General features: G+C 39.0%; 1 pseudogene; it reads right to left on the bottom strand.

Moving 5' to 3' along the window:
- Positions 1-1093: 1093 nt before the first annotated feature.
- Positions 1094-1616, bottom strand: LOC102500233 (glycine cleavage system H protein, mitochondrial-like; annotated as a pseudogene).
- Between the last annotated feature and the right edge of the window lie 12017 nt (positions 1617-13633).

The raw sequence follows: 13633 nt of genomic DNA, 5'->3' as shown, positions 1-13633 counted from the left end.
GGTTGCCGGGGCCCTCAGCCGGGCCCAGGTGGGCCGGCGCAGGGCCCCTCCGCCCTCCGTCCTTTAATTATACTTTCAGAGTGGGACTCAAGTGTTATAAACCTGGACAATAGACAAGAGATGACACAACTGACAGGTGTCAGGAGGTGGAGAGATTAGTATAGTGGTGCATAGTATGTTAAGAAAACACTAGCGAAACTGGAAAGATTGTGAAAGATATAGAAGTATGTAACTTATTTTTTTAATTTTAATTTTTTATTAAGAGAGATTTTTGGTATAGGGCACATGTGCTTGCTGGATACACATAGAGAGACAAAGAGACAGAAAGCAAAAAATCACCACCCTCCCCCCAGGGGGGAATGGCCACCCTGCAAGCCCTTCTCCCCTTCTCCTCCATTCTCCTCCTGGGATCTTGAGCACACACACACATGCATCTGGAGTGAGTTTTAAGTCACTGTGTCCAGTACTCGAACTGTGGTGAACTATGTGGGAGTCCAATGATGTAACCATTTTGCCATCTGCTGGTCCCAGAAGTATGTAACTTTATTTATTTTTTAATGGAGAAATTGAATACTTTTATTATTTCTTATTTTGCTGCAAAGTTGTTGCTTCAACTGTATAAAGTAGCACCAACAAATGCAGTATATGTCAAAACTAAAATAGTACTGTTCTTCAACACTATACAACTAAAAAAAGCTTTTCTCCACTCCCACTTATTTCCAACAAAGAGAAAATGAAGTATTTTGACCCACATCCCGGGATGGTTATATACAGTGTTATATAGGGCTTAGTATAACAATGTTATCACTAACTACATAATTTTTATAACTAGTTTTTAATCACAGATAATTTCATGAATTCTGAATACTTGAGCCTAGATTGAGAATCATAGAATATTATGAAAAAGATACATTTTATATTTATTAAGAATATGATCATTAGAAAGTTAAGGGGTATTTCTTTCCAATAGAGTAGTTTCTTTTTCCACTGGTATTGCCAAAAGTTGCAATTGAAGTCTTCTATCAACCACTAATTTCAGACAACTATGCCTGGATTAAGTTGTTTTAAACTGCTTTATTTAAGGGTTCTACTTTCACTCTTTAATAGATTTCACGTATTTCTCATATGCATCTTCACCCATTAGTTCATTTAGTTCTGAAGGGTTACTCAGTGTTGTCTTATCAGCCAACCATCTTCATAACAAGATTTGTTGACAAGTTCTGGATTTTCTGCAGGAGCTTCGTTAATTTCAGTGACTTCTCCTGACAGAGGAAAATAGAGTGCACTAGCAGCTTTCACACTTTCTAAAGCACCAAACTCATCTTGTTTGTTCAGTTTTGTCCCAACTTCAGGCAGACTACAGTAAGCAACATCTCCCAGAGCTTCCTGTGCAAAACTGCTGATTCCCACTATTCCAGTACCATTTTCTGTTGTTATGAATTCATATTTCTTCTAGAATTTACACACCACCAGCAGAGCCGGTCCTGTGTGTGTAGAGTCCTAACAGTACTTATCCTCAGCCGCCAGGGCCATGCAGGGCAGGGCTTGTCGAGCGCTGAGGCTGGGCTCAGGCTACAGGCCATGGCCCACACACTCCACGCTGCTTGCAGCCCCATGTTTGCCCCAGAAATATGTAACTTTAAAGGACCAGATAGTGGTGCAACAGAGAAACCAGATGATCTACAAAGCTGACCCACTTGGCAAGGTTACAGATTCACATCCAGAGACCTCCCTGAGTATGTCAGCCATGTGTCCATGCTGGAGGTAAATAATGGCGTCAGAACCCTGTAGGGGGTGCTGTCTCTCTTGTTCATGAAATAAATAGATCAATGTAGAAATGGAAAGTCTTTCATTTCTTTATAAGACTTATTGGAATGCATTTCTCTTTTTAAAAACTGTGTGACTGTATAGGATTAATCAATTGAAGAACTTAAAATTTAAAATGTAACAAATGCCCCTTGGTAGTAGGGGGAGAGGTAAGGAAAATGGGAACTGAATGTAGAAAGTGATCCTTTATTAGCAGAGTCAGTTGGTGTCATTAACAATACAGTGATAAAATAAATGGAAAAAGTTGATAAACTGTTAACGTTAACTGTATGGGCCACCTTGACTAGATTATGGAATGTCCAGATATTTAGTCAAACATGATTCTGGGTGTTTTCATGAGGGTGTCTTTGGAGAATATTAACATTTCAGTCAGTTGACAAAGTAAAGCAAAATGCCATTCCTAATGTGGGTGAGTCTCATTCAATGAGGTGAAGGGCTGAATAGAAAGGAAAGGCTGACTCTTCCCTGAGTAAGAGTAAATTCTCTTTCCTCTCCTCCTGACACTGAGTTAGTCAACTTTTTTCTGCCTTTGGGCTCAAAATAAAACATTGACTGTCCTGAGTCTCAAATATGCCAGCCTTCAAACCAGAACTACGACATTAAATTTCCTGGTCTCCAGCTTGGCAAATTCCCCTACAGATCTTAGGATTTGAAAGCCTTCATCATTGCATGAGCCAATTCTTTATAACAAATCTCTTCCCCCACCCCCCCACCCCCCTGTCTATATATACAGTGTATTGGTTCTGTTTCTCTGGAAAATGCTTCTGAATTCCTCCAAGAAATATAAGTATTCTATAGAATTGTGGTAATATCAGCAGAAGATCTAAAAACTAAAATAAGAAATTCTAAAAAGCAAGACTTGGGAAGGGATTTAGGTAGGGAGATTAGACCTTTGTGCAATTATAATGTTTCTTTACTATGAGCATGTGTTACTTAAAAAAAAATACCAAGCACATAGAAGTGTATCTTTTTAATAACAAATTTTATTCCTAACTTTTTTGAAATAATTTCAAAGTGTTTTGTTTTGTTCTGTTTTATTTTGCTAGAGAGTGCATAAGCTCTCCAGAGAGGGTTGTTGGGGAGTGAGAAAACACTCCCTGGGGGATGATCACACTGCAATCTCTTCTCCATTCTCCTCTCAGGATTTTAGGCATGTACCCACATGCATCCGGTGTATTTTTTAAGCCACCAGGTCCAGGGCTCAAACCACAGTTGGCCACGTGGGATTCAGCCTCCTTAACCACCATGCCATGGGGTGGCCCTCAAACTTTTAATAAAAAAATTGAATGAAATTCTATTTTAATTCTGAGTTTGTGATTTGATGAAAGTGCATACATTGTAAGATTGAGAAAAAGTTACGATTCAAGGCAGTGTACTTGAATTTATTAGGCACATACATAATTGGATCCCCTAATAAGCCTGGACAGGTGGACTTCTCTGAAGGTATTAATGGTCATTTCTCCTGAGTAAATTGACTATTCTACAGGTAGAGACTGATTTTGAATTAAGTTGTTTTGCTTAAGTGCTGTAGAGCAATGATTATCCATGGCTGGCGTGTGCCAAGAGAGTTGAAGCCTGGGGAAGATAGATTTCAGGGTGCTTTTGCTGTGTTATTAAGTGCTGTGCATTGCATTTAACACAGAACTATGGCAGACTCAAACAAAAGGTCAGTATAAAACTACCGGGGAGAAGGGAGTTAGCACTATACCTATATGTATTAGGCTAGGATGCATCAATGGAAATTGAAAAACTGAAAAAAATGAGCAGTGGACTGTTGACTTATATTTTTCTAGTGCTTTCATACCCAAGTCCAGAAAGCTTGTTTGTGACCTCTCTCAGAGGTCATGGAAAAGCTGGGCAGCTAACTCCCTTGTGACTATAGAAGTATTTAACTGATGAATTTTTAGTGTTCCCTGCATCAAGCTGTAATACATAGTAGTCACATTTGAGTAGAAAACTACAAATAATCTGGGGACCTCTGACCTACTTTGGCCACCTGTAGACTGCACAATGGATTTCAGTAAAAACAGACAAACTAATAAAACCTCAAGGAAATCCCAGTGCCACTGTAGCCCTAGGAATTTAAATTTATAAGGCTCAGACCTGATCAGATCCTCTAAGAAGCCTGAGCAAGGAAATTCCTTTGAAGGAGTTAGTTTGTTCATTGCTCCTAAGTAAATGGACTATCTTGCAGCTGGAGACTGACTTTGAATAAATTGATTTTCCTATTAAATCACATTGTATCCAAGTGCTGTAAAGCAGTGGATATTGCTTTTTATAAACGGGTCTGGAGAAGGTGTGATAAATGCTATCACGGTGCAAGAACATCTATTAGAAATGTTCCACCTTAGATCCCAATGCTTGGCAGTCAGGAACATGACAAATGGCATATGTAAAGAATTTGTTGTGACTATCTTGCACCCCTGATTCTGCCCGCCCTAACACTGTATCACATCATTTTTCTGCTCTCACATATAATCCTTTTGGGACACAGCACATCTGTCTAGTTTTCCTGTGCCCACCCACCATCCCTGTAGCCCTGATCCCAGAGTCAGTTTTAGCAGCCCCCAGCTGTCTTCAAAACCATGCTCCAGTGCCCAGCTGTGGTGATGCAGTGGTATCACAATGCTGGAGGCCATATGGAAGATCTAGGTTTGGTTCTGGCTTTGATCTGAGCGTACGAGCACCTGCAAGCTCGTGTGTGTTTGTGCTCCTGCTGGCTGGGAAGGCTGTGGGAAGGACTGCAGTGTTAATCCCTGTGGAGGGTGCTTGTCTCTTTCTCTGCCTTTCCGTCTCTCAAGAAAGAAAGAAATGTAAAAAATAAAATAAAATAAAATAAAATAAAAAATTTCTCCTGGATGCTATTGAGACCCTTATAACAAAAAACTATAAGATTTTGGGTGGAAAGATAATTTAGAAATATGAATATTAAAAGTTGGATTTGGGGCCAGCAGGTTAAGGCAGTTGGGTCCCAGCCTGGTCAACTCCCAGACCTGGTGACTTGAAAATCACACTGGATATGTGTGCGTACTTGCTCAAAATCCTGGAGAAGGGATTGTGAAGTGGCCATCGCGGCTTGAGGGGATACGCTCTGACTTGCTCTCTCTCTCTCTCTCTCTCTCTCTGTTTTTCTTGAGCTAGTGCACATGACCTATAGCAAACTAAAAAAAAAAAAAAGTAAAGAAGTTGAATTTTTACTACAAAGTGTAGCATTGAATAGACTTCCTGAACACAGCCAACAATTACATATGTCATATATTACAATAAACAGTGTTAACTACGTGAGGTATCAGTCATTCTACTCATAGTTTTTTTTATTGGCAGTGCCTTCCACTCTGTTAGCTAAATTTTTGTGCCTTTTCTATTTTAAAGGCCAAGATGAAACTTGATATGAAAAAGAAGTCTATTTGAATAGGGAAACATAGTAAAATTGATTTTACCTCATAGGGATATACCTGTTTTAGGTAGAACGTCACATGGTCTAATAAAAATCTGTCCTGAATACAAAATCCTTTAAGAACTTTTTATATTTATATATTTTTTATTATAAAGGCAAAGATTGTTATGCAAATATCACACTATTTTATTTCCTATTGCTTTCACATGTTGGTAAAAAAAGAATAAGAAATAATAGAGTTAGTGTGAAATTTGCCAAATGAACCTATCTGAACGATCAAGGTTTTCATTGGTCCTAGAATAGTTGTTTAGCATCTTTCACCTCACGCTCCCCTTTCTGTATTAACCACAGGTTTGCATCTGGGCTTAAAATCATCGGAGACTCATTCTGTTCTAGGGGTCTGAGCCCTTTAATACACTGAATTTCTCTTACCCGCTTGTCTTCTTTTTTCTTTTCTCAGCCTTTAAGCTTTCTTTATTGCCATACCATAATTCTGTTTTGCTTCATTTTGCAGTAAATAGAGTACTCAGATGTGAAACCAAAAATATTTTGTTGGCATCACATAATTAACTAATTTAAATTAATTGAATGACTGCTGACAATCTATTAAAGCCTGCGCTTAAAGCACTGATTCCCAAACTTGAGCCCTGGTTTTATAGGTAACCGTACAATCAACTTTCTTAAGGGAACCAGCAGTTAGTGTAATGGCTATGTCACTGGACTCCCACATAGTCGACCGTGGTTTGCGTCCCAGACCCGGGGGCTTAAAACTCACGCCGGGCGCGTGTGTGTACGTGCCCAAGATCCTGAGAGGAGAATGGAGAAGGGATTGTGGCATGACCATCCCCCCGGGGGGGTGTGATTTCTCGTTTTCTGTCGCTATGTCTCTCTCTGTCTGGCAAGTGCACATGCCCTATAGCGAAAATCTCTCCACAGCCCAGTCCATATAGCGAAAAATCTCCCCAAAAAAAAAAAAAAAAAAGAAAAAAAAAAGAAAAAAAATGACTTTCTTTATTGAACAATTATGTATAATCCAAAGTACTTATATGAAATAGCACATATCTATTATAACACTGTACAGGCTAATAGAAACATAATTTGTTTTTGGCTAAAGATACATAAATTCACTGAGATAACACAGGTTTCTCATATGGATTGGAAACTCTTATCATATACATTTTGGGAATATAATCTTATTCCATATTTAGTAGATAATATCTTTGCATAATGAAGTAGGAAAATGTATTGATTATTTTCTAGTGCAATTTTCTTTGGTAAACATTATGTTTTAAAGTATGCAATTTGAAATGAAAGGGATAAGGGACCAGCAGATGGCATAATGGCTACGTCGCTGGACTCCCATGTAGTTGACTGCAGTTCGAGTCCTGGACCCAGTGGCTTAAACTCATGCTGGTGCGTGTGTGTGCGTGCCCAAGGTCCCGAGAAGAGAATGGAGGAGAAGGGATTGCAGCGTGGCCATCCCTCCTGGGGGGTAATTTCTCACTTTCTGTCTCTCTGTCTCTCTCTGTCTTTCTGGCGAGCACATACACCCTATAGCAAAAACCTCACTCCCCTACCCCCCCCCCCAAAAAAAAAGATATGAAGGGGATAGTAAAAAGTAAATATATGGTTAAAATATTATTAAATATTAGTTTTCCAACATTGTGCTATGGAGACTGAAGTGGGAACTACTTAGAACAGATTAGACCAAAGCAAATCCAAATGTATCAGTTTTGCGTCCATCGGGATCTGTGCAGACACATCCAAAACGGTGCACACGCATGTGTGCGCACGTGTGTGTTTGTGTGTATGTGTGTTTTAAGACATGATCTCACTATATTGTGAATCATCCTGTCTTAGCCTTCCAAGTATCTGGGACTATAAGTGTGTGCCTTCTATCTTGACTTGAGAAACATTTAAAAAATAGATCTGCAATGTCCTTGGTGACATTACTTTCACATTACGTTTGTCTGTATTTCCAAACTCTGTGAGTACCTTGTAGCATTAACCTTTTACATAAGTATTGAATAGTCTGTTTGAGTATTTAAAGGCCATGGAATGTTGAAAACCAATGTTCTAGAATGCTCTTTGGCTCCCAGAAGCAGGGGCAGTGCTTTGGGGAGCAGGCTACCCCAAGGCACTAGTCTTTTCCTGTGTGTTCCTTACTCAAATGATTATGGGTAGATGATTATGAAGAAAATATTTTTCAAAATCACTGTGGTCAATTTTATTTAAATCATACAGGTGGATCTAAGGAAAAGGTATATGACGGTAAGTGATTTATTATTTTGGAGAAAAAGTCTGCTTCATAGAAGCTTCCTTCAGATAAAGTGTGCCCACGGTTCATTAGACATAGATTGAGGAAACCAGCACCTCTTGTAGAGAACTCCACATTTAGGGAGGACATGCTCTGCTCCCCCATGTTGGAGCAGGAGGTGAAACATGAAATCTGAAATAATTTCTCTGTTCAGAGAACTTCTTGTATCTTTATATAGTCTTAGGCTCTCAGAAGACACTCGTATTGTGTCTCCCTTGTTCATTATTAAGGAGAGGTGGCTGGCCAGCTGCAGTGACAGCAGTGTTGTGCCACGCTACATGCCGAGGCTGCATGGGGAGTTCTGGCTTTGTGCACCAGGGTCTCTCTGCACCAGGAGCATGTGCACATGCCTGAGGCCTGGGCTGGCTGAGACTACAGGGAGAAGTGTACCATGAGGCTCCTGTTAGGGCATATCCCCCTCCCCACACTTTCTCACTCTCTCTCATGACAGAAGTTAAAAAAAATCTTTTGAGTAAGAAAGCTTATTATTGTAACATACTTTGGGGGGATAAAAAAAATCCCATGTGCTTATATAATGTAAAACACTGAGGTAAAGAATGCCAAAGTGGAATATCCTTGTATACCTACGTTGTATTATTAAGGCTCTTTGAAATAGTGGCTATTTGATTAAATCTAACTCTAAACTTATTTTTTAATTGAGGAAGGCTGGCTGGCTTCATAGTGCAGTGGTTAAGTGCTGTGCCTGAGGGACCGGATCCCACATGGGTGACTGTGGTTCAAATCCCGGCGTGGCAGCTTGAAAAACATGCTGGGCATATGTGTGTATGTGTGGACCCAAAGTCCTGATGGGCAGGAGAAACGGAGAAAAAAGATCGTGATGGAAATTAGTTGTTATGTTTCCTTAGCCTCCTCTTATTTCTGACAGTTTTGTATGTAGTCTTGTTTTTCATGAACTTGACAGTTTCACAGAATACTTAAGTAAACCTCATTATTGCTTTTTGGGCAAACAGAAGTCATTGTACTTTTTAAGGCAGAGTATCCAATTAGATATTGAAGATTCTTCATTGTTCTCTGTATGTCGCTCTAAGCTCCCAATGTCAATGATTTCAGACCGGAAAATTTCACATCTGAATAAAATCATGTTAGTGGATGATTTAAAGCAACTATGACATGTTTGATGAGATGTTAGGATACAAATTCAAAGATCTGAGTTCTGTCACTAAAAGAAGTGGGATAATTTTGAGTGTGCCCTGAGATATGCTAAAGTGTTTTTCTTAGTAAATAAAAAGCTTGTTACCGACTAACTAATTTAAAAAAATAAGAAATGATAGGAAACTATTAATATAATATTTAGTTGGTCTATATTTTTAATTTACAAAGTATTTAGACTTTTTTTCCTTTGCTTTTGACTTCCCGATCTTTCTTTCTCCTTGTATAGAGCCAAATTCCTTTGAACTCATGAAAATAAATGCAGTTTGTTTGTTTTGGTTTTGGTTTTTGTGTGCTGATTATTTTTTCTCAGCCATGCTCACTTTTTTTTTTCCCCCCAGGAACATTTAATTCTTTTCACAACTATACAAATTGTGAGAGGTTGTCTCCTATTTAAAGTTGGGCAGCAATAGAAATTCTATTCATAGAAATAAAACCCTGTTTTCTGAAAAAAATTTTTTTGGACAATTGTTAAAGTCTACCTACAGAACATAGTGAACAAAAAAGTACTATAGGACACTGTCAAAGAATTTGAGTGTGTTGATAAATCCCCCCCTCCATCAAAGGCAGGTGCTAATCACTTCAGAATCATCAGGTACCTGCTCAGACATTACCTGTCTTCAGATAGTAGAACGTTAAGAAAACATGATTTTTATGCACAGAAGTGTCATGTCTTTAGGAATGGCTTCAACAGATTTCTTTGTGTCATGGCTTATACTGAACATGTTTTATTTCATTACAACCTTTTCTTTTTAAATAACTTCTTTCAGGTTTTTCTTAGTTAAAAGATTGGTTAGAAGTTGCTAAAATTATTTGTCAGGATAGGCCAGTTATTGTGGCCCACACTGACAGTCCACGTGAAGCGTTTCAGCTGGTGGTTCTTTTGTGACAATGTCGCTAAGAAGCCTTTGAGGATTGTTAAGGTTTAAAGATTATCACAACCACTCTCCTAAATTGCAGTCTCCAAAACCAGGACATTTTTCATGAAATTGAACAACGAAGAACTAATTCCCCTCCTGTGTTCCACCCACAGGCAGATGGGCAACAATATTAGTCACAGAAAAACCACTCATTGATTAAGAAACACTATTTGGTAACAATGCGGCATTTCCCCCCAGGCAGAGACACCATTGATTTCCTTAATGGGACCAAAGACTGGGTAAAACTAAGCTGTGGGTCAGAATCAGTCAATAGTCATATTTTATTCACATCCAATCCAGCACCAGATTCAATCAATTTAACACCAATTAAGAAATGAGAGTGTTAACACTGCTCACATTTTATAAGAAATAAACACACATTTCATTTTACCTCAACAATTGTTTTGTGATAGGTAAATCTAAACTTTACATTCACACAAACAAATGGATAGAAAGAAACCTAGGAAATCATGAGTTCCAACACAGTATCTGTTAGGCCTTTCAGCCATTTTATTTTCAGTTCAGTGGGTGTGCATGTCCAGTAAGTTTGATTTTCTTCTTGTACAAGTTTCCTACTCAAAAGAGCTATCACTCTGTTCTATGCCATTCCTTGATCATTCTTAAATAAGGGTTTTAATTTAGCCAGAGAATATCCTGTTTAAAAATTTTAACTTAATACCGACTTTCATATTCTGAGACATGGAGGAGCAGGATTTAGAGCTACTGTATCTTCTCACTGTAGTCGGACAAGTGCCGGGCTAGCTGAAAAACCCACTAAGGTCACTGATTAGAGGATCTGCCTGGTAAGAGGCAGAATGTCAACCATGAGTTTTGTTTTTGTTTTTCTTTCTTTCTTTCTTTTTTTTTTTTTTTTAAGAGAGACGTTTGCTATAGGGCACTATGCTCACTAGATACACAGAGAGATACAGAAAGAGAGAAACACTCCCCCGGGGAATGGTCATGCTACAGTCCATTCTCCTCTCAGGATTTTGGGTACACATGCACACACGGCTGGTGTGAGTTCAAGGTGCTCTGCCAGATCCAGGATTTGAACTGCAGTAGACTACATGGGAGTCCGGTAATGTAACCATTATGCTATCTACTGGTCCCAACTGTGGGAGTTTTGTAGAAATGGAGTGAGGCTTATACTAAAGACGAGTTTAGCAGGTAGTTTTGTCTGGGAAATCTGTACCTGGATGTGAGGCCCCATTGATTTTGGCACATGATGGTAGGTTATCAGCTGGGAATTCACAATAAAGGACCAAGGCAAAGCAGCTTAGGTATAAGAACTGAAGTCCACAGTCCACAGGACATAAGTGAGAGACTCATTTTTCTTTTTCTTTTTTTTTTTTTTAAAAGAGAGATGTTTTTTGCTGTGGGCTTGCTGGAGAGAAAGAGACAGAGAGACAAAAGTGAGAAATCACCCCTCAGAGGGGATGGCCACTCCATAGTCCCTTCTCCTCCATTCTCCTCTCGGGATTTTGGGCATGCATGCACATGCCCTGGTGAGAATTTTTTAAGCCACCAAGTCTAGGACTCAAACCACGGTCGACTACATGGGAGTCCAGTGAAGTAACCATCTTGCCACCTGCTGGTTCCTCTAGAGAAACTCATTTTTTCACACCTGTGGAGCATGTGCTAGCTTAGGACCTCCAGGGGACACACATTAGGTAAGATTAATGTTCAAGAATTTTATTCAAAGAAATGACTGTGTGAGGAAAAATGGGGAGAGAGCTACAAAAATCAGGTCAGACCACACGCAAATTGGATCAAGAGAAGGGAAAATGAGCAAAGTTGGGAAGAAGCGCCTTAGTCTCCCATTGGATCTGGTAAAGATTCTACAATGCTGTGTGGGAATGCTCAAGCTGGTGTCAAGAGCCTGAGGCCACCCTCTCATAAGAGAGGCCCTGCTTGCATCTACTCCAGCCCTATCATTGATTTGGAGCAGTCTTGGGGAGCCTGACTTTGTCCCCTTGTGGCAATAGATTTCAGAGCACAGCTGTTGAAACTGCTGGTCAATTACTCTCCCTGTATGTGGAAGACTAATAAGCACAACCTTACGGCCACATCGGCATTTTTGTCAAGAATGATTTGTTATTTGGTCCCAAATTATAAACCTATGACTCTGACTTGGATTGCTTTTAGACCCTGGAGATGGAATTGATTTTATAAGTGGGAATAAAATAGCTTATACAGGGAAAGAAAATGGATGTGGTGGTTAAGAGCTATGCTGCATTTGCCTGCTACTTAAGAACATCAGGAAATTCTTAAGCTTTAGTTTTTTTTACATACGTCTGTAGATATCTAATTAATTTTATTAGTTGTTATTATTTATTTTTTAATTTGACCAGAGAAAGAGAGAGAGAGAGAGAAAATGAGAAAGCAAGACACCAGGTCTGGGACTCTAACCATGGTCAGCCATGTGAGAGTGTAACACCACCTGCTGGCCCCTACCCAGTGTTATTTAAGAAGTACTGAGATTCCTCATGGCTCCTGAGAACTAGTGATTTCAGGGAAAAAAGAGAAATGAAGATTTCCTACTGATAATTCTGCCTCTAGCCCACAAACTTGAGTGGTAGGGAGCTCCTCTAGCCTTCTCTCTATATCTCTATGTCTGTGTCTCTATTTCTGTCTCTCTCTGCTTCTGTCTTCTCATTTTTTTGTAGGTTTTCCCTTTTAAAATTTTTTAAGGCAAAGAAAGTATTCTCTTGCTTTCAGCCCTGCTTTTATCTTGTTAATAATCTTCTTTCCCCCTCCCACCCGGGCAGGAGAGGCAAGAGGCAGGCCTTCAGAAGAAGATTCTATATGGCTCCTGAGAACTAGTGATTTCTATTTTGTGCTTTTTTTTTTTTTTAAATATTTTTTAGTTGTTTTTTATTTTTTTTATTTTTTCCCTTTGTTTCTTTGTTGTTGTTGTTGTTTTTCTTTCTCTCTGTTTCCTTTTCTTTTTCTTTTATCTCATTTCTCCACTCCTCAATCTCCATTTATTGTACTTCTAGACAGATCTAAAGGAACTATAACCAAACATCCAAATACTCTTAGGGTTAACATATTTTTCAATATCTACTGAATCTGCTGCACAAAGGGATCACAATGGAATGGCAAAGAGATTCCAGATCACCTTTTTGTGTATGCTCTTGAACGTTCAGATTGAACTTCAAGAATTAGGAAGAAACACATCACCCAGCAGATGACTAGAAATCACCGCAGGACCACAAGAAATATGGGAAAGCAAGAAAATACCTCTCCTCCCAGGGAAAAGAATAACTCCTCTTCATCCACAGACAGTTCAATGGAAATTATGGAAATGTCTGATAAAGAATTTAGAATATTCATAATGGTGAAGCTAACAGAGATGGAAGAGAAGAGAGACAATGAACTGCAAAAGAGGCAGGAGAAAGAAGTTGATGAGTTAGTTCCAGGAGGTGAGGAAATTCTTGCAAGATCTAAAAGAGGAATTACACACTTTAAAAAAATAATCAAATGGACCTGTTAGAGATGAAGGCTATAATATAGGAAGTCAAAATCTCCGTTGAAAATATTAAAAACAGATTAGCTCATACGGAAAATAGAATCTCAGACATAGACAATTGCTGGCCTAAAAAAATTCACTGTGAAGACTGAGAAAATGGCACCCCAAAATGAGAATAAAATACGAGAAATACTAGATACCATCAAATGTCCAAACATCCAGATAATTGGCATTCCAGAAGGCGAAGAGACTCATAAGGGCATTGATAATCTATGTCATGAAGTCCTGCAAGAAAATTTTCCAAACCTAGAGAGGCACTCAAAGATCCAGTCCCAAGAAATACAAAAGACCCCAAATAGAATCAACCCAAGAAGATCTTCTCCAATACACATTATAGCCAGATTGACCAAAACCACAGACAAAGACAAGATACTAAGATTGGCAAGAGAAAAACATTGTTACCCACAAAGGATATCCCATCAGGTTAACAGCAGACCTCTCATCAGAAACAATGCGAGCGAGGAAAGAGT

This window comes from Tupaia chinensis, unplaced genomic scaffold (assembly GCF_000334495.1).
Source record: "Tupaia chinensis unplaced genomic scaffold, TupChi_1.0 Scaffold000094_1, whole genome shotgun sequence".
NCBI lineage: Eukaryota > Metazoa > Chordata > Mammalia > Scandentia > Tupaiidae > Tupaia > Tupaia belangeri.
This window is presented reverse-complemented; position numbering and strand designations above follow the sequence as displayed.